Source organism: Sus scrofa, chromosome 14, assembly GCF_000003025.6.
Source record: "Sus scrofa isolate TJ Tabasco breed Duroc chromosome 14, Sscrofa11.1, whole genome shotgun sequence".
NCBI classification, from domain to species: Eukaryota; Metazoa; Chordata; class Mammalia; order Artiodactyla; family Suidae; genus Sus; species Sus scrofa.
In genome coordinates, this window is record NC_010456.5 from 77,957,048 (window position 1) to 77,978,139 (window position 21,092).

Consider the following 21,092-nt stretch of genomic DNA (forward strand, 5'->3'; position numbering starts at 1 on the left):
TCACCATCAGCTGCACAGCCAGGGCTTGCTAAGTGCTGTTTAGACACATGGAAAAATGAAAATCCCTGTGAACACCCCCTTGATGGAGATGGGGAGCTACAATTATCAGAGGTCTACTGAGTGGGGGCACCTGTAATGCCTGTGAGACCTGGAGTCTGGCGCCATCGGGACTCAAGTTTTTCCTTCTCTATTTGAATGGTGCCTATACCCACTGGTATGAAGGGCTGGAGAGGCCAGTTAAGGCTGGGCTGGTTCTTAGCTGCAATAAGGGACAGGTGATAATGTGACATTGAATTGGTATCTGGTAATAGCAGTTGTAGTGTGGGGGATGGAGGCATGACGGCAAAAATAGGCACAGAGAAAATTAATGTCCTTTTAATTGAGGACAGGCCTGCACTTCCATTTACCGGCTGTCTGGGCTTAACTTCATCCAGCTAGGAGGCTGCAGTGGCCACCACTCACTTGGAGATCTGACCCTATGGATGACTTTGAGCCCCACATAGAACATTTACCTGTGAGAAGTGAGAAGGGATCCCTGACATCTGGGGACATCATTCGGCTCTTCTTCCCAGGATTTATTCCAGGCAAATGGGATGCTGTTTGTTGAGCCAGCACTTTATTTACAGAAAAACTGATTTTCCTCCTGCTCCCCATGTAAATGAAAACTCTACCCCATCGGGTGTCTTTTCAATCACTCAATTCCTCCCTTCCTCTCAAAGTCGGGCAGAGGAGTTCCCGCCAAGACGTCCCTCCTCCCTGTAGCTGAGGACAGTTATGTAATCCGGATTGTGACATAGAGGAAAGTCCTGCCTCTCCATAACCCTGGCTAACGGCTCCGATGGGGAGCTCCCGAAGGGAGACCTCCCTACTCCCCCAGCCCCGAGTGCAGCCCCATCAAAGCGGCAGGGCTCTCGGCATGGAGATGGGGCCGCTAATCCAGTTGCTCTGACCCATTTTGGGCGATAGGGTCTGGGGAGGCCCAGGAACGGGGCACGGGGAAGCCCGGAGGTCCCTCCAGCAGGTCGGGCGAGGACGCTAAAGGGCACCTGTTGCGGCGCGCGGTGCGGTGACTGCGGCGCACCTGAGCTAGGCCGGGCCCAGGGCGGCGGCGGGCGCACAGCTGAGCCGAGGTTCCAGGCCAGGCCCGCGCCTTGGGCTTCCGCCGGGTCAGCTGACCGCCCAGTACGGAACTAAAAGGCCGGCGCGAACTGCCTGCCTGCCTGCCGCTGCCGCCTCCGCGCTCCTGCTCCGCGCTCCGCCCTCGGTACCGCGAGTCCGCCCCGTCGCCATGGCTGGGCTTGTGGTCAGTGGAACTCAAGTAAGTCTGCCGGGGGTCACACCGCCCCCCGCCTGGGCACAGTCCGTTCGAGGGGCGTCCGGAAATTAGATGGGGCTCCCTGCTCGGCCGCAGGGGGCTGCGTCTGCGGGTGCAGAGTCGGTTTGTGCCCCGGCCTGCCCGAGTTTGCTGAGGACAGACCCAGTTTTGGGTTTGGCACCCTCTCTGGCCGTGGGAGGAGGAGTATTTACCCCCCACCCACCCCCCGCCCCCAAGTTGCCACGATCCTTTCCAACCCTGGAGCTCACTGACCACCAGCCAGCCCGGGACCTCTCCATCAGGCTTAGCGCAGTGCCCACAGTCTGCAGCACTTTTGGGGGCTCACAAAGTTTTCATTTCATTCATAAGTAGAAGGAAAAAAATGTTTTGGTGAAATAAACGTTTTTACCATGTTTAAGTTTACACCAATACAGTTGTAAAATATAATTTTTTTTTTTTTAAATGGTGGAAGGTACCTAAGAGAGACAAGTGAAAATCACGATGCATTCTTGCAGGAGCTAGGGTGGGGGGTGTTCCACTGCAGACTTGCTCTGTCTCCTAACCAAAGGCGCTCCTTATCAAAGGTGGTTGATAGTTCAGCAGTTTTATTTCAACACTTGATTTCTTGTAACAGGTGTCTGTGGGGAATGGTAACACCCTAGTTTCAACCCCCGGGTGATAGACACCCAGCCTCATTTACTGTCAGCCCTGTAGTGAAGCCTCAGGTGTTTTTTGTCACTGCTGGAGGGATGGACTCAGCCATGCTGGGACCTGGTGCCTTTTACCTGCTGGAAAAGCCAGGTGTCCTCTTTTAACTCTGATGAAGCCTGCCCTTCTCCTTTCCACCTTTCCCTGCACACCCCAGAGAAATGGATATGAAGTTTTGTAGTGCTCCTCTTGGATTGCCTAAGACAGGTAGTGTCAGGCACAGTTAGATTTTGAGATTACTTTGGGCTTAGGGAATGATTCTCCCTTAGAGTTCAGAATCAAGCAGGTCAGGAAGGTACCAGCCTGGGAAAGAGGTTCAAAATGATGGGCCTTTTTAACTGGCAGGAAGAAGGGGCTTCTGGGAGTTATCAAGGCTGCCTGGGGAGGGGCTGAAGGAGAGGACCTTTGCCCGAGAGGTGTCCCCATGCCTCCAGAACGTGGGTCTCTGCATTTCGGACCCACCAGTCTTTAGGGATAGCTGCTGCTCACTTCATGGAAGACTTGGCTGTGGGGGGGCTGAGAACTGTCCTATGCCTTTTTTTCTTTTCTCTCCCCCCATTTTTCAAACTTGATTTTTTTTTCTGTGCCCTCTGCTTTTAGCCCATCCCAAACAGCCTAGGGGTTCACTGACCTGTGGGTGGGGCATTTGGGGCCCTTGGGGACTATTTTAAACAGATGGAGCTGCCAGGGTAGGAGCTGAGCCAGCAGGTGCGCAGGGGGAATGCCCTTGGGTCATTAGTGTTCATATTCTAAACTTCCTAGGTCAGTGACTGAGTGGTGGCCCTGGGGTCAGGGTCATTTTAGCATTCTGCCCCACTCAGCCTTTATAAGATATAGCACCTTAAATGCAGTATCGCATGGCACTTCTCAAACTTTGGATTTTTTTCTTAAAGGGGTAAAAAAGTCCATTTTCCATGTGTCCATAGTGTTATTGTGTTTATTTTAATATTGCTTAACTATACAAGCATAAAACCAGATCAATCTCTCATACTTAGAGATCTATAAACCCCAAATAAAGGGAAGGCTTAAGTGCAAAGACAAACCCTAACACCAGTAAAACTTAAATAAACAATTTAATGAGATGGTGATGTTTTGCTGAAGCTCGGTTACTACTTTCAACACCACTGTAGGCCGACCGCCCTCTCCTTGGTTATTAGGAGTTGCACAGACCAATAACGCCACATGCTTGAGGATGCTGTGGTCCTCCCTCTACTTGGTTTTGTAAAATCTTTTCAACCTGGATCTGACTCCATTTGGCCTTCCCTTGGCTTGAGTGCATCATTTATATTGAGCATTATTTCTTCCATCTTCCTTTTTCCACTAGCTTATAACAAAGTAATGGCATTAATAAAATTGCAGACACAAATGCAGGTGTGGAATTTGGACACTGAAAGCTTGTACCCAAGAGACATTGGAATAACAAACTTTTCATAGGGATATGGATCTGATTGATGATTTACCCAGTGGCCACTAGGTACCAAGGACAGGGCAGTGTATTTTAAGTATGTTAATTTACTTCATTCCTGTAATGTAAGTAAAATTAGGATACTCTGTGACTCACGGCACTGTTTAAAAAGGATTGACTAGTTAAGAGCCAGGTGGTAGGTTTTTAATAAATGTTAGTAGTTAAACTATTAACACCTTTGGAAGTAGTTAGTGTTTAACTAGTTTATGGAAGAGGAAACAGCCTCCATGAGATTGTGACCCATCCAAGATAACACAACTAGTAAGCCACAGCACAGGAACCCAAACTCGTGTCCAGGGCTGTTTCTACTCTGACAGAGCTCCTACTCCTGCAAATCTGAAACCAAGGATTCTCCAACTCCTGGCTGGGGTCAGGCATCCTAAAATAACTTCTCAGTTTGACTACTGACAACCCCCACCTCCCCAGAAAAGTCCAGGAGCCAGACCATCCCAACTGCAAAGAAAACCCTCAATGTCCTGCAGTTTGGTAATATTCTGCAGCTTTTGCTCAGAGCGGCTGGGTGTATGTATGTGTGGGGATCCTCCCAATACATTTTTGTTTTTCTCTCTGCGGGGGTCTTAAGATTGCTGTGTTTCCATTTCCCTGATAATGGTGTCCCTTATAATTTCACGCAGGGTATAAGTCTTGGGGATACATATTCTATAAGGTGGGCAAACTAAAAAGTACAAAACTTTGTTCTTCAGCTCACTCAAAATCAGGATAATTGATGAAATGCAGTGATTCCTCCTTTTGGCTGGGCTCTTTGGTGCCATTTATGATCTATTAATCTTGACATCCCTTCTCTTGTTTGCTGAAGAGGCAGACTATTTTTGGTCTGACTCTTCTGGCTTCCTATTTTAGGTTAGGTGGTCCAGTGCTCCAAGAAGTTTTCTGCCATCCTGAGAGGTAATGCCATCCACTCAGGAGAACTTCTCAAACAAGTTTCTCTTCTCGGGGTGTGTGGGTGGTAGTGCCTGGCAGTGGCTGTGTGCTATGGTTAAGCCTTTTCCAGCTGATTTGAACCCTTCAACGTGGTTGACTTAACTCATCTCAAAAAGCGTCCAGTTTATGAGGGTGGCCCAAGCAGGCAGAGGGCTGGTCAAGCTGGGTTCCTACTTTGTTTTGGAGACTTGGTCTGCATTTTCATGGAATAGGAGCAAATTGTGCTTTGTTGAGTTCTCCCGGGATATTGTGCTGTTACAACTGTGGAATAAAACAGCTGATAAGTCTCATCAGACATGTTGAGAATGATCCAAAGGCCTCATGGCGATAGCTCTTCCTGGTGTTGGATTGCTTAGAAGTGGAATCCTATAGAAGAAGAGGCGGGGGGGACAACGGCCCCTCTCCTTCCCTAAGCTCTGACACTCTCACCAGGCCTTCTACGTGGTGTCTGGAGGTAGTTGTAGACCTTTGAGCTTGGAAGACTCATTTTTAAGTCAAAACACGATGATAGAGGCACCAGTGGCATTTGTTGATCTAGACAATCCACATCCATGTGTAGATGTGTAAAAATTCCATGTCCTTGTTGTCGGAAGTTCTTATTCCTGGTGCAGGACATGGTCTAGGCTCTGTGGCTGAGAAGATGGCTCCTACTGGGCAGGCCTCTGGAGTCTTCATTGCCCTGTATAAAATGAGAGGAGTTAGGCCAAACAGTCCCTATGAAGTTGAGTCCTCAGTGAGTCTATAAGGAAAGAGCTCAATTTCTACATCCGAAGCTTAGCCGCTCAGCTGTGTACATCATGCAGGTCTTGAATGATAAGTACGTGATGGTGGTGTCTGCTGGGCGAAAGGGAGGGGTTTTCAGGTGTGCACTGTGGGCCTGGGGGTCAGTGCAAACTTCAAATACAGAAGAAGCTGCTGATTGACTGGACCTCTGAGTGATTAAAGTGCCTAGATGCTCCAGTCTTTGCTTGGTAAATAATCTCCTTCTCTGCTCAGAAACAGAACTTTGTTTTGAAGAAAGATGGGTCTCCCATAGAAAGGGGAGAGATTTATAGATTGAACTTGGAGCCCTTTAGTTTTTAGCCTGCATCTTCCTTTTTTTCGGCTATGCCTGTGGCACTTAGAAATTCTGGGGTCAGGGATCCAACCCAGGCCACTGCAATGACAATAGCAGGTCCTTAACGTGCTGTGCCAAAAGGGCACTCCTAGCCTTCATCTTCTTGAGTCAAAACTTTTATTGGAGTCAGCTATTTTTCTGTCCCTTCTCACCATTTTCTCTCCTCCAGAAATGAAGTTACCGAAGGCGAGTGAATACAGAATATTGTGTGGTTGGCAGTTTGTCCCCATTGGGTAGGCGAGGGTTGAGAGAGGACTTAAAAAACTGAGGTCCCTAGGGTGCAGGGTGACATGTTTTAGGCTGAGCCATATGAAAGTGCTGTTTTGTTTCGTAGTTCTACAGTGATCAAATACTATTGATGCTTATGGTACGACCTAATGTCTGAGGCTGCAAGGTGGCCACTAATTCTTGTTCTCAATTAGGAATCAGAAACCCCCAGGACATCTTGCTGTCATTGTAAGACATCTTGGTATGTGTGGAAGAAAGAGGGTTTGTAGGGTGAGAGGATCAAGCCTGTAGCCACGTCATGGGCCTGAATTTCTATCCAGCAGTTGAGAGTGGGATCCTTGAGTAGGAAGGCATCGTACATTGCAACCTGCTGGCCAACTCTGAGTCACCGGTTTCTCTAATGGGTTTTGAAATGAGTTGCCAGCCCTGCCTCCAGGGTGCTGTCCATAAAATTGAGTTTCAAAAACACAGTGCTTGTCCCAGTCAGAAGTTGGGGAATCAGATTTTGGTTCAGCCTCTTAATATTTGGGCATCACACGAGGTAAATAAGAATAATATTAATAAAATAAGAGCATGCCTAAAGGAACAGCTCTGCAAGCAGAGTGAGGCTGATTGCCAAAGGCTCCCTGGGAGATGGGGACCCGGGAACTCTGGCCACCCGTCGCTGCCCTGTTGCCTTCGACTCAGCTTTGTTCAGAGTGTGGAGGACAGTGTGTACACGGTGGTAATAGGATGGGATTGCGGTGAGGTGAAGTTTTCTTGTCCAACCCTATTTGTTCTAGCACCCTGCAGGTTGAATGCTGGTAAGTGCATCTGCCGTGTCTTTTATGAGGTAATGTGCAAACAGGAGGAGGGGGACGTGGAGGTGTGGGGGGTGGAGAGCCAGAGGGGCAGCTGTGGGGAAGGCCCCTCAGCGAGCAGCTGATTGCTGTGATTATATCAGCGAGCTCTGACGTTGGGGGTTTTTTGGGACATCTGAATCCGGCCAATTTCAGTCAAATTTCCATTGTGCTGGGGATTAGTCCCCCTCATGCTAAACGTACCAGGAGAGGGGAGCTGTTGGCAGCGTCCCTGAAGCCCCCAAAACTGATTTGGTCAGGAAAACAGTCACAAATGTGGCCTTGGCGTGTGCGCAGGGCGGGCGTGTGTTTCAAGTTGCGGAAGCAATCATCGGATCAATGACACGGGGGTGGGAGCAGCTGGGGGATTTCCGTTGGCCACATTATTTCTGTTCCCTTTAATTTTTCCAGGTGTCCTACATAGGCCAGGACTGCAGAGAGATTCCAGAGCACCTCGGCAGGGACTATGGACACTTTGCAAAGAGGCTCGACCTGAGCTTTAACCTTCTGAGGTATGTAACTTTCACAAGACGCAGGCCAGGCCTGGGAGGCCCAGTCCACCCAGTAATGGCCTGCAGATCAAAGTCAAACATCCCAGTGGCATCGCACTCCTAAGGCCTTGACGCTGCTGCACGTGAATCTCCGGCTCCCCTCTTGGTGCCCTTGAAGATGCATCAAGCATAAGCATCCTGTCTTACGCGTGTCCCTATGAGAGGGCCGTCGGTGTCCTCTTGTTCTTTTCTCACTGATGCCCTTGCGGACAAGTGGCAATACTTTTGGGGAAGGAGTGAGATAAAGCCAGCTGGTGTCTTGGGGGTGTTAGGAATGCTTTCCTGGGTAACCCCATCTCCCAGGTAGCATACATGCGTCTTCTCTCTCTCTTTTTTTTTTCTTTGCCTTTTAATGAATTGGAACCTTAAATATTTGTGATGCTGATTTCTCCCAGATGGTATTTCAGAGTAATTGAAACACTGCTGCCATGGGGGTGGATGGGAGGGAAACTCAAACAACTGTTCCAGTCTTGACAGAAGGTAAGGGTGCTGGTCTGTATTCTCCCAGTGGAGACAACGGTTATTTTCTTCCTAAAAGGTTTTGAATTGCAACGGGCTTGGGGGCCTGGCCGAGGGAAGGAGGAGGTGCCGGGAAAGCCCGTGTCAGTGGGATAAATGGACAGGGATCTGTGGGGTGGCTTGTCCTAACCGGTACCTCTACATAGAGCTTGGCCCTAAGTGTCCCTCTGAAAGCCGCCTGTCCTCTGAATGGAACCAGAGTGGAAGGAGAGATGAGGAGCTGGAATCCCACCCTAGGGCTCTGATGCTTTGCTTCTTCCACCTTGTGGAGTCTCCACTCTGAGTCGGGACCCTCTGGAATGAGGAGGATGGGACAAAACTCGGTGCTTGAAGGCACCAGAGGGTAGAGGGGACTGTGAGTTGAAGCTGAGCCGGCAGAGTTTCTTGGTGGTGCTCAGGCGCAAGGCCAGGCTAGGATGCATCGTCCCGACAGAAGGGGCCTCCAGGGGCTTGCGTGGGAAGAGTATGGGCAATGCACGCGTTCTCTTCCTGACTCCCAAGGGTTTGTATGCTTCTGGGGAGACGGGGAAACAGAAAAGTCACCAAGAAATGGAGTGATGAGAGGATGCCAAACAAACGCTGCCTCTAAAGAAATTAAGGGTGGTGTTGGGTCCTTATGCAAGGAGGGGACAGAATATACAGCCTCGATAGGACAGTGCCTGAGTCACGTGTGCTGCTCAAAGAGCTCCCCCGTGCAGACTCAGATAAAGTGTTTCTGTGGGCACGGAGAGGCATTCTTCCCATGTGACTGGCCTCTGGGGACCTGGGGCTTTGTGGCTCAGGCAGTGGCTGCTTTGCTGCCGGGAGCCCGGATGTGGTTTTGAGAAGGCTGGCCCTGTGAAGGGGTGTCAGCAGTCATAGGTCATGGGACTGGGCTTGTTGGGTCTGAGGAAACGGCCGTCTTTGTTGCTCTCTGGGTCCTGCCTCCCTTGGGCAGAAAAGGGGCTGGGATTCTAGGAGGCGTGTGGGTGTGGGATGACAGTTCAGTGGTGAGAAGGGGCTCTTGGCTCTTCTGAGGGGCTGGATCTATTGGGAAATGGCAGGTCTTGGAGCCCGGAAATTTTTGGTAAAGTGGAGATTCAGAGGAGGAGAAGTTAACATTTTTCTTTTTCTGTGTTAAGTTGGAGGAGTGACCGCTTCTGGCCAGGAACCTATTCTTAGCCGTGTTGGGTCAGTGTGTGACCTGCATCCTGGGCTGGGGCAGGAGTGATCCGTGGAGCCACGAGTTCTGATGGGAGGGTTTATATTAGGACTTGGTTAAACTGGACAGAGTTCCAGACCAGAAGAGAGAAACACAGTGCTGGTTTGACATGGTTATGTTGGGACTGGCTTCTCTTAGATGGTCTTATTTACCTAACCCCGGGGGGCGAGGGGAGGTGGCACTATTTCTCTCTGGTGTCAGAGGAAGATGGAAGCTTACTCAGGCACTTGTCTCTGTCTTTGCCTTCAGGTGGAATAAAATTCAAAGATCATTTAGATCCTTAACTCATTTCTCTTAAAAAAAAAAAAAAAGGGAGGTAAGAGAAGGAAAGAGACAGAAGATCATAAACTTGCCTTCCAAATGAAATGTGACAGATGACCTGAGCCCACCAGGCTGTGGGGATCATCAGATCTAAATGAAATACTGTGGATCTCCACCTAACCTTCAGTAGAAAGTTTCTTCCCAGCCCTTCCTCACTATTTTTATGGAATTTGGAGGAACCTATCTCCCTGCTCTGCTCTGGGATTTCCCATAGCTCCCTGTCCTAACTCTGTCTGTGCTCTGTCTGCTGTTCTCCCTCTGGGCACTGGGTCTGGCCCCACTCAGGGCGCTCCCTTCATGTCTCTGAAGCCCAGCACAACATGACTTTGTATTACAGACGTTGACTGCCAGTTCACAGTGTGCTGGGGGAGGAGGGTGTGATGACTGCATGCAGCAGCAGATGCTGGGATAGCATTGTTCCCAGAGAGCTTTTGGGTACTCCCTGGCCCTGGAGAATTTCTCCCTGGCTGTGCTTCTTATTAGGATCAGGCCCTACATGTGACCAGGTGCCCCTCTTTCCCAGCCTCTTTGTCTCCTTTCCATGTTACCTTCTTTCCAAAGCTGTCTCAGAAACAGAATTCTTCTCATTTTGTTGTATACAGAAAAATTACCCCCCACCTTTTTCTAAAACATCTCTATGGGCTTCCTTTTCATATCCCAAGAGTTTTATCAGGGTGTTGGCTTAATGGAGCCATACCCGATGATCGAAAGTGTGCCGGCCCCGTAAGTCATAAAATTGGTCTGTTTTTGCTTTAGACTACAATTTGCTTTTAGGCAAGGAATTCTTTTTCTTTCTTTCTTTTCTTTCTTTCCTTTCTTTCCTTTCTTTCCTTTCTTTCCTTTCTTTCCTTTCTTTCCTTTCTTTCCTTTCTTTCCTTTCTTTCCTTTCTTTCCTTTCTTTCCTTTCTTTCCTTTCTTTCCTTTCTTTCCTTTCTTTCCTTTCTTTCCTTTCTTTCCTTTCTTTCCTTTCTTTCCTTTCTTTCCTTTCTTTCCTTTCTTTCCTTTCTTTCCTTTCCTTTCTTTCTGTCTTTTTAGAGCTGCACCCATGGCATATGGAGGTTCCTAGGCTAGGGGTCAAGTCGGAGCTGTAGCCACTGGCCTACGCCTCAGCAAAGCCAGATCTGAGCCGCTTCTGTGATCTATACCACAGCTCACGGCAACACTCAATCCTTATCCCACTGAGCAAGGCCAGGGACCAAACCTGCATCCTCATGGATGCTAGTCAGATCTGTTGCTGCTGAGCCACGAAGGAAACTCAAAGGAATTCTTTTGGTTCATTTTGAAACAGCTCATACGTGCACGTGGCACACTCTTGAGAAGGAACAAACATGCAGCCAGTGAAAAGAAAGTTGCCTTTACATGTCTGTCCTTTAGCCTCCCAGTTCTTGTCTGCACTGCTAACTATGGAAACTTGGGTTTTTTACATCCTCCCGAGAGATTCTGTGTCTACACTAACGTGAGAATTTCTCACATGGCCAGATTTGCATTACTTCTTGTCAAGGTGTCTGTTACAAGGTAGGCATCAGGCTTCAGTTAACCATTCAAAATAGGGCCCTCTTTCTTTATTACTGTAATATTAATTCATAGCCATTCACCATCCTGATTGTTCATTTCATTCATGAAAGTGATGTTTCTGCTGATTCTCTCTATGGCCATCTGTTCATGCTGGAGGGGAGGGTGGTGATGGATTTATAAACTCTGAACTTTTATTATTATTATTTTTTTTGCCATCACACCTCAGGGTCTTCTCTCCTGCCTTAACAATGGTGAATCTGACTCTGCCTCAGTTGAGTGGTCGAGTAGTAAACTGGTTACTTCTCTATGTGGAAGGTCATGGGAATTAAGGCTGTATGGCTTCTATGACTCTGTCCTGGGGAAAGATGAAAGCCCCTGAACCCAGTATGTTCCCTGGGTCAGGTTGGAAGTTGGAAAGGGAAGCATGACCAAAGGTCCAAATAAAATTTCTGGCTCCCTTAAACTTGCTCATTTCTTACTTCTCTCAGACTGTATCTCATTATTATTCCTGTTAGGATTGGATGGGAACCAGGTGAGCTACAGTGATGCTGCTCAGGAACCAGCTCCCCTGACACCTTTCCCAGGGGTAGGGTCTCACCATCCACCCTGTCATGGGCATAGAGGGTTTAGGGAGGTAATTCTGTAACAGCTAAGAAGAGTGAAGTGTTTTGTTTTTTTTTTGTTTTTTTTTTTTTTTGGGCCGCTCCTGCAGCATATGGAGGTTCCCAGGCCAGGGGTCAAATCAGAGCTGTAGCCACAGGCCTACGCCAGAGCCACAGCAACGCGGGATCCAAGCCACATCTGCGACCTACACCACAGGTCACAGCAATGCTGGATCGTTAACCCACTGAGCAAGGCTAGGGATCGAACCCGAAACCTCATGGTTCCTAGTCGGATTAGTTAACCACTGAGCCATGATGGGAACTCCCAAGAAGAGTGAAGTTTTGCCCCTTGAACTTGGATGCATTAATGATCATGAGTCTGTTGTTGACATTGGCATGAAATTTTACTTTATATTTTTGAAGACAGTTTTGTAAATAATAAAAACAATGATTGATATAGAAATCTTAGAAAACACAGAAAGGTATGACAGAAACCCTCTTTGAAAGTTTTGATTGATGATCTTACCACCCAGAAATCACCACTGTTAACATTTTACTGTCTTCCAGTCATTTATAATGGCTGAGTAGTTCTTAAATGATGCTATTGCTTACATGGTGTTGGAAGTATATTCTCATCTCAATAAATACTGCATTTGTTTTTCATGGGTTCTTATTTCTTACTGTTGGACATTTAGATTGTTTCCAGATTTTTACTGTTATAAATGTTTCTCATAAATAGCCTTGTAATACTCGTTGATGAATGTCTGTTTAGTTGTTTGGGACCAGTTCCTGGAGACAGAATTATCAGAGGGCCTTGATACAGATGTCAGATTGCCCTCAAGAGGTTATACCAATTTCTGCTACCAGAAATATTTGAATACCCATTGTTCCAAAAGTCTTCCTTGAACTTGGTTTTCATATTTTACTTTGCTGATGAATCTAGAGAATCCTATGCCTTAGCCAGTGCTGGCTCCTTGACCTGCTGAAGGCAAAGAGAGCTTGGTAATGAGTTGTTCCAGCTTTGGTTTGCCCTATCCCAATGAGGGAGAGAAGGCAGAGTTCTCTCGGGCGGCCTGGTCCTCTTCCCCAAGAGCCTTAGGTAGGTTGAGGGGGTTGCCTGCTGAGTGTGTGAGCACGGTGGGCAGAGAGTACCCAGCACACCAAGTGATAAAAATAGCTGTGTCAATCTGGCGGTGAAAGCAAGAGGGTTTAATTGATCTATGGCAACAGGAAGTTGACATCTTAAATTATTTTTTGTTGTATCTTAATTTAGCATCACTCTGACAAAGGAACTGTACGGGGGAATTCATGGGAAAATGTCTTCGGTGGGAGCGTCCTTGGCTTTATCCAGGATGGCAGTTATGGACTGGGGAGTTGGGGCAACTCCAGTAAAGAAATGGTGGCTCTGTCCTCTCCGCCAGACAGTGAGGTGGACATCTGGTATACCGTCAAATCATCCAGGATGGACATGACACTATGTCTATGTCTGTTATTAAACTGGGCCTTTTAGCTTGCTGCCCACTTGGGGAAATGGGCAGAGTGATTTAAAAAAAAAAAAAAAAGACTTTGGGTTCGATCACCCTGACTTGAAATCTTACACCTGTCACTCACCAGTTGTTTAAATGGCCTTGGGCTAATTGCAGAATGTTGAGTCTGTAACTGTGTAAAGTGCCTTACAAATTACCTGCCACATAATCATGATAGGTCGTAAGTAAGCATAGCCATGGTTGACCCTCCATGGTGGCTATGTCATTCTCTGGGAATCAGTGGGGTTCCCCACAAACATTAAGGATTTCCTCCTAGAGCACATAATATGTTGGTGCATCTTTCCACCATTTGGTATGACCAATGGGCAGAAACTTTGAGAGCCAGAACAAAATTTACCATTTTGTCTTTTGCTTGCTATAATCATCAGCCTTGGGTTCTGACCATAAATGACCAGAATCTCTTGCTGGTCGGACATAATTGTAAATGAGAAATTTGTGTTTAAAGATGTAGGGGTGTTGAATACAGCATAACCTAGCCTCTTCTAACTGGTCTAGATACCTTGTTTCTCTGTCACACATTCCATATGCTAAACCCACTCATCTCACATGCATTTTCATCCTTGCCAGCTAGGAGTTTCCTTTGTTCACATGACGGTAGGAGTGGGTAAGAGAAAATTGCTTGCCTAGATTCTTAGGAGAAAAGCTCACAGGGCATGTTCAGTTGGTACTGGGTCTTCATCAGAGCATTTCTTCGCAGTCAGGGGCCTTGTTCAAAACCCAAATGTAGGAGTTCCTGTTGTGGTACGGTGGTTAACAAATCTGACTAGGAACCATGAGGTTGTGGGTTTGATCCCTGGCCTTGCTCAGTGGGTTAAGGATCCGGCATTGCTGTGAGCTGTAGTGTAGGTTGCAGATGTGGCTCAGATCCCACGTTGCTGTGGGTGTGGTGTAGGCCGGCAGCTACAGCTCCGATTGGACCCATAGCCTGGGAACCTCCATGTGCCGCAGGTACGGCCCTAGAAAAGAGGGAGGGAAAAAAAAAAAAAAACGCAAATGTAGTGTTTTCAAAACTCAAATGTAGTCTTATTTGGGGAGCCTGATACTTGGGTGAAGGTGGCAACAGAGCTCCTGTTGAGACTTGAGAGATGATGATGGGAAAGCTAGGATTTAGAAGGATACACTGTTGATTTTGATAATAGTTGTGGGGTCTTGCTAAGTCCTGAGAGATTCAGGGAGGCAAGGGTCTGTGTTTGTTGGAACAAGTGGTCTCTCTCTAAGCCGGGCAATGCTATGAAAGGCAGCTTTTTTGCTTTAAGAATATCATTGGCCATTCAGTTGGCTACCAGCAGAACATAAAGTCAAAAGGTGAAGTGGAAAATGACCTGGCAGGTAATATTTAATGTCTCAGTAGTGAGACTTTGATTTCCTTGACACTTTGTGGAGTGACCTTTGTGACTACAGAACCACCAAGAACAGTTAGAAGGAAAACAGGAGGGAGGGAAGGAAGCAGGTATCAGGCTACCGTGAAGGAGATATACATGGTACTTTCTTCCTTCCCTCCCCTAAGAATGTCCTGACTTGTGGGATTTCCACCCTTTGGCCAGAGAAAATGGGATATTGAGCCGCAGAGAGTAAGACTGAGCTGGGGAAGTGGTGGGTGATTGCAGAGAGTTGTCTGGGGCTTTCCTGGATTTCAGCTTTTTCCCAGCCAGCGATGCTCCCTGTGATCTTTAGAAAGTGCTTCTGGAGTTCCCCTCATGGCTCAGCAGAATCGAATCTGACTAGTATCCATGAGGATGCAGGTTCGATCCCTGGCCTCATTGAGTGGGTTAAGGATCTGGCACTGCTGTGAGCTGTGGTATAGGTTGCAGACGTGGCTCATATCTGGTGTCGCTGTGATTGTGGCATAAGCCAGCAACTACAGCTCCAATGCAACCCTTGGCCTGGGAATCTCCATATGCCGAGAGTGCAGCCCTAAAAAGACCAAAAAGAAAAAAAAATGCTTCTGTAAACATCATCTCCCTAGCTCCTACAGTGTTGTCTCTAGGATGAGAAATTCCTGGGCTTTTTCCGTCATGCCTTATATTTTTCCATTGCACTCATTTACTCCTTCAGAATCTTGGGTTTAATTTTCTTTTCCCTGCGAAGTTCTCTCCCTGAGCAGTTTACAACTTGGGCCTGACTGCTCCACCCATTCTATACCCCTGCTCTCTGCTCTCAAGTCACTAGGGTGTGTGTGGTGATGCTATGTCATCAGGTGGATGTTGGAAGCACAGGTGATTTGGAAGCGCAGTGGGAGAGGCAGGCAATCTTAACCCTTTCAGACTTTCTCTTGACTGGCCCCCCCATCTTCTCAACCATGAAGTTCCATCACAGTGATGGGAGTAGGGACCAGCCTAGCACTGAGTGGGTGAGGCCTGGGATGCTAAATGTCTTGGAGGGCATAGGACAACTTTGCTTCCCCATGCCTGCCACACTCCCTTGAAGACCTGACTCTGTCAGAGAGCTCGTGGAATGGCTCTCTTGATGAGCTGGACAGTAAAGCAGGCTTGCAGAGAAGTATCCAGAGGTGACTCATTCGGTTCCGCAAAAGGAGCCTAGAGACAAGGGATCACACGAGTGACATGAGTTATCGTGTTTATTTTCTGAAGCATAACCGGTGCCGTGGAGCACTTGCTACCTGCCAAGGCTGGGCGGGACACCTACAAGTGTCAGTGCATTCAGTTCTCCCAAGAGCATTTTACAAATGAAGCCACTGAGGCCCAGATAGGGGAAGAACTCTCCCTGATAGCACACAGGGATTAAACAGCTGGCACTGGGGGCTTTGACTTCAGTTTTGCAATCCATCTAAACTGCTTCTCAGTATGTTAATCATTGCTTTCTTTGTGGGAGAAGATGGGCGGCTATTTCTAAGCCTGTATTTCCTGGGCTGGGGGGGTTGGAGGGACGACAGGAGGAGTAATTTCTTTTTTGAAATGGTGCACAGCCTGTAGGAGTCACAGTAACAGGGTCGGTGGGTCCTGCAGCTCCAGGTGGGAGACCCTGGTAGCGTCAGAGTTCTATCTTGCATTTCCTTCTCGCTCCAGTTTCTCCAAAACCTTCCTGATGGACAAAGTGTGGTGATGCAGGACCTTGTAAGGCCTGGGCCACTTGGGAGCTGGGGATTCCCAGAGAACTCATCCTCTTTTTACCTCCCCCTGGGCGCTGAGGCTTGGTTCAGACAGTCACTGTTGTGGGAAGTAATGGCTCAGCATTTGCCATGACTCTCTGGTCCCAGCCTTGGGATGGGGAACTTCGAGATGGATGACTGCATGCATGACTTTTGATTCTGAAGGAAGAAGCTGAGTGTGTGTGTGTGTGTTTCCAAACTTGCACATGGACTCACGTGCATGCACATACCTACGATCTGAATAGCCTCTTTGCCCTTGTCTCCTAAGGGACTGCAGTGTTGGTGATTTCAGTTGTTCCCTGCTTCATGATGATGAAAGGGGAGTGATGATGCTTTTTGCTGGGTGTCTGTGTTTAATTGCAGGGATGTAATAACGACAAATTCTCCCTGGCCGGGACCTTGCTACTAAAGCGCTCCTCTGGCCCAGCTGCTTTCTTTTCCCCTTTGCCCTCACACCCTCCTCACTGCCACAGCACAAAGTCACTTAGGATTTTAACCGGGAGAGAGCCGTACATGCACATGCTCAGGTTTCCTTTAGAGTTTAAAGGAAAAATGCCACCTCCTCCTCCTCCAGACCCATCACAGTGGAGACCCTCCTCCTCTGTGCCCCCCACCTTTGCACCGCCTCCCCTAAGCTCCTCTCTGAGTTTATACAGAACCCAATTTTTCAGTCTCTTGGGTGTCTGCTTTTTCTCTGGTTCTGAAGAAATAAGAGCAGGGTAGAGCAGGGAAGACCAACAAAAGAGGGTTTTTTCTTTTTTTCTTTTTTAAATTCCCAAACCATTTTTGAGATAAAGCAAGACTACTAAAAACAATTGGAGAGGAGGCTGGGAAGAGGGGGTGTTAACCCCCACAGGGCCCGGTTTCTACAGCTGGAGAAGTGTTTTAAGAAAATGCACCATTGTTAAAACTTTTTTTTTCCCCCTTGATGGATTTATTTATAAGGTAGAGAAATATTTTCCCCATAATTGGGTAACTCTTAATAGTAGCAATTGCATATTTATCAGTGTGAGGGGCTGTTATTAATGTAACTGTCAGGCCCAAACACATTTCTGCATTAAATCCATTTAGTATGTGCATTATTCGGGCTCGAATGTCACCGGGACATCAAAGCCCTGTAGGCATGGAGAGCTCAGTGCCCTGCTGTGGCTGCCGAACAGGCCCTTGATCAATAAATGTAACATGTTAATGCAGAGCAAATAGAATAAAAGATTTCTTTGACAAGACATGAAAAATCACCTTGTGGCAGCTGGCATGTGATGCCGTTTCTGGGGAGACACTAGCAAAGTTGATCTGACAAGTAAAGAGGAGAGATGATGGTTGTAAGGTGCTTTTGTTTCAAACTTCTTTCTTGACCTGTCAGGTTTTGAAGGCGCCTCAATGGCTCTTTTTTGTCATGTGAAAATTGTAGTCTTAGGTAGTTATGAAGCAGTTATCTCTTCTCAAATTGTGAATGCTGCTGTTTAATTGATTCACTTAGCATTTGAAACTGTCACGCATTAATAATTGCGAAATCCTGTAGATACTGCGCGAGTGTGTCATGCTTAAATGTGTAGTTATCAGAAAATTAATATCCTTAATGAACCGGTGCTTTCAAACTAACATTGCATGAAATCTCTTTTGCCCTTTCATTTGCCGAAGCCATATCCGCCAGTTTGCGGAGAATCACCTCTCGACAGTTTGCTTTCTTGATGCCCGACAAATGCCAGCTTTGCTGTGGGTACATCGCGTGCTCAATGACAATAAATATAGTAATTATACTGGAGTTAGTAATTAACATAATTGTAGTCAATTACGACAAATACAGTGCAGAGCTAAATAAATGAGAGGGGAGAAATTAGCCAGCTAATTGATTTATCTTTCCTTGGCTTTCTATTACAACTGGCAGGGCTGTTTTTCTTGGGGTGGGGGGAGAGGAGGGGAGAAAAATCCCCACAAGGATTGTTTACAAATAACTGATTTTGTTTTGAAGTTGCTTTGTCTTTTGACGTAGTGCACATCACCCCCCACCCCCAACCACCTCCGCACGGCTTACAAGGAGAAAAAAGGAAAGGAAAAGAGAATGTAAGTGCCCAGGGAACATTCTGTTAATTTAGCAACATACATCAAGCCGAATGCTGCAGCTAAGGGGAGATAGGATTTAGCCTTTGAGGAGTTAGAATGTTTTCTTCTCAGCTATTGTCCTGGTAAAAGAAAGTTTGTGTGTGTGCGCGCTCACGCACTTGGGTGTGTTGGAAGTCTGATCTCCATCAGCCAGGTGGTGCTTAGTTGGAGGGTACATTATGTGGGGGAGCTAATGGGCTCAGTTTTGTGGGGTAAGGAGTGGGCACCTTTAACTTGGTTCAGCCCCACTCAGTCTTGTGATGCCTCCTTCCCCTACACAGAGCAGAGGAGCTGCAGGTGTTGCTGGAGGGGGCGGGGCAGCACGGAGGACCCACCCCTCTGTGCCACACCTCAGGGCTACCTGAGGTCCTGAGCTGTAGCACTCTGGATCGCTTCCTGGAAAGTTTTTGTGGGGTCTCAGTGCCCAAGTGTTTTGAGCTGGTTGATTCTGTGTTGCCTGGAGTCCTGGCTGATGGTGTCCATCATGCCTCTCTGTTCTTTGTTCACCTCTCTTAACGTGACGGCTATTCATGCTACTCAGGGGAAACCTGTGCATGTGTTAAGATTTGGGGTCACTTCTCAGCCCTGTTTGTTTTTCTCACCACTTTCAGAAAGATGATCCCCCCACCCGCCCCAGCCCTGGTCTTGGGATGAGGGGTAGTGGTCAGAGATTTTCTTAAAGGTTGGAGTGCTTAAAATCTTAGCCTGGTTTTAGCCAGGGGTAACATCCAGTGTTTCCAGGACGTGGCAGTTAAAGTCTTCAGCATCACTTCTAACTATCTCGAAGCCCCAGTTGATCCCCTGAAAATGAAGCAGTTGAACACATTAAAAATCTCTTTCAAAGGTTTGTATTTAGCTCTTCGTGAAGATTCCACTAGATGCATTTCTAGTCCGATGGGAAAGGGAGTCAGAGGCGCGGCTCTCTTTGTATGTAGATGGTCCATTTCATTGTGTGTGACCTTGTGTGGAATTCAGTCTTTCTGCTGCCCTGAGATACTGCCTGTGCTCTGGAACACCAGGATGTACTCGGACGCTGATCAATGTGGTCATTCTTCATGTGTGCTTCGCTTGGAGATCAATTTCGAAGATGAAATATTTATATACAAGGAATCATTTAAATTATTTAAAGTTTGCAGGCATAATGGCCTTTCTGATGAAGTCTCAAATTATTTTAGTATGTGTATAGATCGTCTTAGCGGAAGACTTTGAGGGTTGGAGGGGGGAAAATGATAATTGGAACTTGAGCCTGACTTAGTTTGATAAGAGTCAAAGAGAAAGCACTGATTCCTATGTGTAGCTCTCTTTACCAAAAATAAATTCCAGATATTATCTACAGGCGGAGAGAGCTGTGAGCAAGGGCGAGAGGCAGTTGGGGAGAGAGAAAATGTGTGAAGAAAAACCCTTTTGCTGTTGACCACTGTCAAAATGTGGTCTGTGTAGTACTGCTGCTGTCTGTAGTCTCGACTTAGCTGCTGGTTTTTAAACGCTGTCTTTTTCTCCTGGATGGTGCTCAGATGTAGAGCAGATGTGAGTGGGGGAGAACACAGGATGATGGCAAAGGAAGCCTCTTTGCATTTTTATTATTTTACAATTAAAGTTAACCTCACTGGGGCTAGCTTTGTTTGGTCCCCGTACTATTAAAGAAGTAAAAGCACGGGGCATAACTCAGATGAATTCTTTTCAAATAGAGCTGTTGGCAAAGGCTTCCATTTTTCTAAGACTTTCTTCTGTTTCACTGAAACAGACACCCATCTAGATGTTTAAATCTGTGAGTTTCGAGGTGCTTCGTTCCTCAGAAATTGTAATTTTTCTTTGTGTACTGGTTCAGCAGCAGCTCTGATGATTGCATCTACTAAAATGCATTTTTGTGTGGTTGGTAGAGTAGGAAGTAAGTGGGGATTAAGTTAGTTCAGAGCCGTTGCTGTCTGTCCACCTTCTGAGAAGCTGGATGAATGGGTACTTCCTGCTTGCTCATCAGTCTTGGAGCTACATTGGAGGTGCCTGGTGGAGTGTTAATTTTATTTCAGGAACTTACTTTTCAGAAGGAGTTTACTGTCCTTTCTAAGCGCATCCCTGTGGTTGCTCAGCTCCTCAGGATTTGAAACCTCCCGAGAACAGTGGATGAGGAGGGCCCCGAGGGTGAGCCTGGCTAGGGAGGCTGTCTGTGCTGACAGTTGAGTCATGGTTCTGTGCTGCTTGGTTCTTGTGAATTCTTCCCAGATAGCTGAGCTGGCCTGACATCACAGAGAGATACCCATCCTTCCAGTTGGCATTGGATGGAGCAAACCAGTACCCTCAATTCTCTTCTTAGAGGCTATGCTGAGTTTAGGGAAGATCAGCCTGACCTGGGGTATAGCAAATGCCCCGAAGGTCGTTCTGTCCAGTGGCCTGCCTCTAAGAAGTACTACATTTGTTCTAGTCCATGATGAGACAGCTCAGAAGGGTGACTGTGGGGATTACATTTAACCATAGTTGAAGGATTTTCTTCTCTTCTTCCTCTTTAGCTTGAGAATGGAGGTCAGGGTAACAGTGACATATTTTGGAGAATGCCAGCAGGGTAACAGTGGGTTTTCTAGCTGTCATGTACAACTGGGCCCCCCTCCCTGGATGTACCTCGGGGCCAGGAAGATGCCAAGGTCTTGGAATGGATTGGGGAGCCTTGACCTTGATAATCCTCCAGCTGAGTGGAAGTGGTGGCTGCTTGGGATAGCAGGGTTCCCCAGGACTGCCTGGAGTGTCCATGAGTGCTGAGGACTTGGGTCATTGCTCTTGGCATGTCCTTTCTTCCTTACTGCAAATGTGTGAATATTCAGTGCATATTGGGTTCCCTAGTGCCTGGAAATTCTAGATGGTGATACTTGGCAGAAGCTTACACACTCAACGTGGAGATAAGTCTAGTTCAGGCGAAATTAGTGGAACAACACAGAGCCACAGTCACACCTACCAGCAACTTTTAGAATGTCGTGGTTCTTTTTTATAAGGGAATAGTTACTCTAACCGCTGCTGGGAT

At 47.2% G+C, this 21,092-nt stretch overlaps 1 long non-coding RNA gene across 4 annotated transcripts in view; it reads left to right on the top strand.

Moving 5' to 3' along the window:
• Positions 786 to 21,092, top strand: part of LRMDA — a 1,093,708-nt gene continuing 1,073,401 nt past the window's right edge. For 2 of the 4 annotated variants that reach the window (XR_002338559.1, XR_002338560.1), the window contains exons 1-2: positions 786 to 1,318; positions 7,026 to 7,126. This is a non-coding gene — a long non-coding RNA (leucine rich melanocyte differentiation associated). The remainder of the gene's footprint in view (positions 1,319 to 7,025; positions 7,127 to 21,092) is intronic. The other 2 variants (XR_002338556.1, XR_002338557.1) reach the window with 1 other exon arrangement.